General features: G+C 52.3%; 9 non-coding genes and 3 pseudogenes across 9 annotated transcripts in view; all 12 read left to right on the top strand.

Annotated features, from left to right (window-relative positions):
• LOC131141276 (5S ribosomal RNA) overlaps nt 1-40 on the top strand; it is a 119-nt gene extending 79 nt beyond the window's left edge. Inside the window, exon 1 of the ribosomal RNA XR_009132515.1 lies at nt 1-40. This exon is cut by the window's left edge and continues 79 nt beyond it. This is a non-coding gene — a ribosomal RNA (5S ribosomal RNA).
• Nucleotides 41-151: 111 nt separating this feature from the next.
• LOC131143265 (5S ribosomal RNA) lies at nt 152-270 on the top strand. The gene has a single exon (XR_009133318.1). It is a non-coding gene; the product is annotated as a 5S ribosomal RNA (ribosomal RNA).
• Nucleotides 271-382: 112 nt separating this feature from the next.
• LOC131143120 (5S ribosomal RNA) lies at nt 383-501 on the top strand. The gene has a single exon (XR_009133174.1). It is a non-coding gene; the product is annotated as a 5S ribosomal RNA (ribosomal RNA).
• A 112-nt stretch (nt 502-613) lies between these two features.
• LOC131097226 (5S ribosomal RNA) lies at nt 614-732 on the top strand. Its single transcript, XR_009116138.1, has one exon. It is a non-coding gene; the product is annotated as a 5S ribosomal RNA (ribosomal RNA).
• Nucleotides 733-844: 112 nt separating this feature from the next.
• On the top strand, nt 845-963 carry LOC131143118 (5S ribosomal RNA). Its single transcript, XR_009133172.1, has one exon. It is a non-coding gene; the product is annotated as a 5S ribosomal RNA (ribosomal RNA).
• A 112-nt stretch (nt 964-1,075) lies between these two features.
• Nucleotides 1,076-1,194, top strand: LOC131099004 (5S ribosomal RNA). The gene has a single exon (XR_009117847.1). It is a non-coding gene; the product is annotated as a 5S ribosomal RNA (ribosomal RNA).
• A 112-nt stretch (nt 1,195-1,306) lies between these two features.
• LOC131099164 (5S ribosomal RNA) lies at nt 1,307-1,425 on the top strand. The gene has a single exon (XR_009118001.1). It is a non-coding gene; the product is annotated as a 5S ribosomal RNA (ribosomal RNA).
• A 111-nt stretch (nt 1,426-1,536) lies between these two features.
• Nucleotides 1,537-1,645, top strand: LOC131100562 (5S ribosomal RNA; annotated as a pseudogene).
• A 112-nt stretch (nt 1,646-1,757) lies between these two features.
• LOC131098065 (5S ribosomal RNA) lies at nt 1,758-1,876 on the top strand. Its single transcript, XR_009116946.1, has one exon. It is a non-coding gene; the product is annotated as a 5S ribosomal RNA (ribosomal RNA).
• A 111-nt stretch (nt 1,877-1,987) lies between these two features.
• Nucleotides 1,988-2,096, top strand: LOC131101078 (5S ribosomal RNA; annotated as a pseudogene).
• Nucleotides 2,097-2,208: 112 nt separating this feature from the next.
• Nucleotides 2,209-2,327, top strand: LOC131143043 (5S ribosomal RNA). The gene has a single exon (XR_009133098.1). It is a non-coding gene; the product is annotated as a 5S ribosomal RNA (ribosomal RNA).
• A 112-nt stretch (nt 2,328-2,439) lies between these two features.
• LOC131100870 (5S ribosomal RNA) overlaps nt 2,440-2,500 on the top strand; it is a 109-nt pseudogene continuing 48 nt past the window's right edge.

The following is a 2,500-nucleotide window of genomic DNA, read 5'->3' as shown; positions in this document are numbered from 1 at the left end:
TGGATGGGAGACCGCCTGGGAATACCAGGTGCTGTAAGCTTTTTATGGTTTCTGCTCTAGCCTGACAGCAGAGGGCGCTGTTTGACACTTTTTGCTGGATCTAGTTTGGCCTGGGTCGCCTTCAAATAAGATCTTTTCAGTTGTCCTGGCAGCTTACGGCCATACTACCCTGAAAACGCCCGATCTCGTCCGATCTCGGAAGCTAAGCAGGCGCGGGCCTGGTTAGTACTTGGATGGGAGACCGCCTGGGAATACCAGGTGCTGTAAGCTTTTCATGGTTTCTGCTCTTGCCTGACAGCAGAGGGCGCTGTTTGACACTTTTTGCTGGAGTCTAGTTTGGCCTGCGTCTTCTTCAAATAGGATCTTTTCAGTTGCCCTGGCAGCTTACGGCCATACTACCCTGAAAAAGCCCGATCTCGTCCGATCTCGGAAGCTAAGCAGGGGCGGGCCTGGTTAGTACTTGGATGGGAGACCGCCTGGGAATACCAGGTGCTGTAAGCTTTTTATGGTTTCTGCTCTTGCCTGACAGCAGAGGGCGCTGTTTTACACTTTTTGCTGGAGTCTAGTTTGGCCTGCGTTGCCTTCAAATAGGATGTTTTCAGTTGCCCTTGCAGCTTACGGCCATACTACCCTGAAAACGCCCGATCTCGTCCGATCTCGGAAGCTGAGCAGGGGCGGGCCTGGTTAGTACTTGGATGGGAGACCGCCTGGGAATACCAGGTGCTGTAAGCTTTTCATGGTTTCTGCTCTTGCCTGACAGCAGAGGGCGCTGTTTGACACTTTTTGCTGGAGTCTAGTTCGGCCTGCGTCTTCTTCAAATAGGATCTTTTCAGTTGCCCTGGCAGCTTACGGCCATACTACCCTGAAAAAGCCCGATCTCGTCCGATCTCGGAAGCTAAGCAGGGGCGGGCCTGGTTAGTACTTGGATGGGAGACCGCCTGGGAATACCAGGTGCTGTAAGCTTTTTATGGTTTCTGCTCTTGCCTGACAGCAGAGGGCGCTGTTTTACACTTTTTGCTGGAGTCTAGTTTGGCCTGCGTTGCCTTCAAATAGGATGTTTTCAGTTGCCCTTGCAGCTTACGGCCATACTACCCTGAAAACGCCCGATCTCGTCCGATCTCGGAAGCTGAGCAGGGGTGGGCCTGGTTAGTACTTGGATGGGAGACCGCCTGGGATTACCAGGTGCTGTAAGCTTTTTATGGTTTCTGCTCTTGCCTGACAGCAGAGGGCGCTGTTTGACACTTTTTGCTGGAGTCGAGTTTGGCCTGCGTCTTCTTCAAATAGGATCTTTTCAGGTGACCTGGCAGCTTATGGCCATACTACCTTGAAAACGCCCGATCTCGTCCGATCTCGGAAGCTAAGCAGGGGCGGGGCTGGTTAGTACTTGGATGGGAGACCGCCTGGGAATACCAGGTGCTGTAAGCTTTTTATGGTTTCTGCTCTAGCCTGACAGCAGAGGGCGCTGTTTGACACTTTTTGCTGGATCTAGTTTGGCCTGCGTCGCCTTCAAATAAGATCTTTTCAGTTGTCCTGGCAGCTTACGGCCATACTACCCTGAAAACGCCCGATCTCGGAAGCTAAGCAGGGGCGGGCCTGGTTAGTACTTGGATGGGAGACCGCCTGGGAATACCAGGTGCTGTAAGCTTTTCATGGTTTCTGCTCTTGCCTAACAGCAGAGGGCGCTGTTTGACATGTTTTGCTGGAGTCTAGTTTGGCCTGCGTCACCTTCAAATAGGATCTTTTCAGTTGACCTGGCAGCTTACGGCCATACTACCCTGAAAACGCCCGATCTCGTCTGATCTCGGAAGCTAAGCAGGGGCGGGCCTGGTTAGTACTTGGATGGGAGAACGCCTGGGAATACCAGGTGCTGTAAGCTTTTTATGGTTTCTGCTCTAGCCTGACAGCAGAGGGCGCTGTTTGACACTTTTTGCTGGATCTAGTTTGGCCTGCGTCGCCTTCAAATAAGATCTTTTCAGTTGTCCTGGCAGCTTACGGCCATACTACCCTGAAAACGCCCGATCTCGGAAGCTAAGCAGGGGCGGGCCTGGTTAGTACTTGGATGGGAGACCGCCTGTGAATACCAGGTGCTGTAAGCTTTTTATGTTTTCCGCTCTTGCCTGACAGCAGAGGGCGCTGTTTGACACTTTTTGCTGGAGTCTAGTTTGGCCTGCGTCGCCTTCAAATAGGATCTTTTCAGTTGATGTGGCAGCTTACGGCCATACTACCCTGAAAACGCCCGATCTCGTCCGATCTCGGAAGCTAAGCAGGGGCGGGCCTGGTTAATACTTGGATGGGAGACCGCCTGGGAATACCAGGTGCTGTAAGCTTTTTATGGTTTCTGCTCTTGCCTGACAGCAGAGGGCGCTGTTTGACACTTTTTGCTGGAGTCTAGTTTGGCCTGCGTGGCCTTCAAATAAGATTTTTTCAGTTGTCCTTAAAGCTTACGGCCATACCACCCTGAAAACGCCTGATCTCGGAAGCTAAGCAGGGGAGGGCCTGA

The sequence above is a fragment of the Doryrhamphus excisus genome, chromosome 13 (assembly GCF_030265055.1).
Source record: "Doryrhamphus excisus isolate RoL2022-K1 chromosome 13, RoL_Dexc_1.0, whole genome shotgun sequence".
NCBI classification, from domain to species: Eukaryota; Metazoa; Chordata; class Actinopteri; order Syngnathiformes; family Syngnathidae; genus Doryrhamphus; species Doryrhamphus excisus.
Note: the sequence above shows the minus strand (reverse complement) of the source record. Positions and strands in the feature narration are given on the sequence as shown.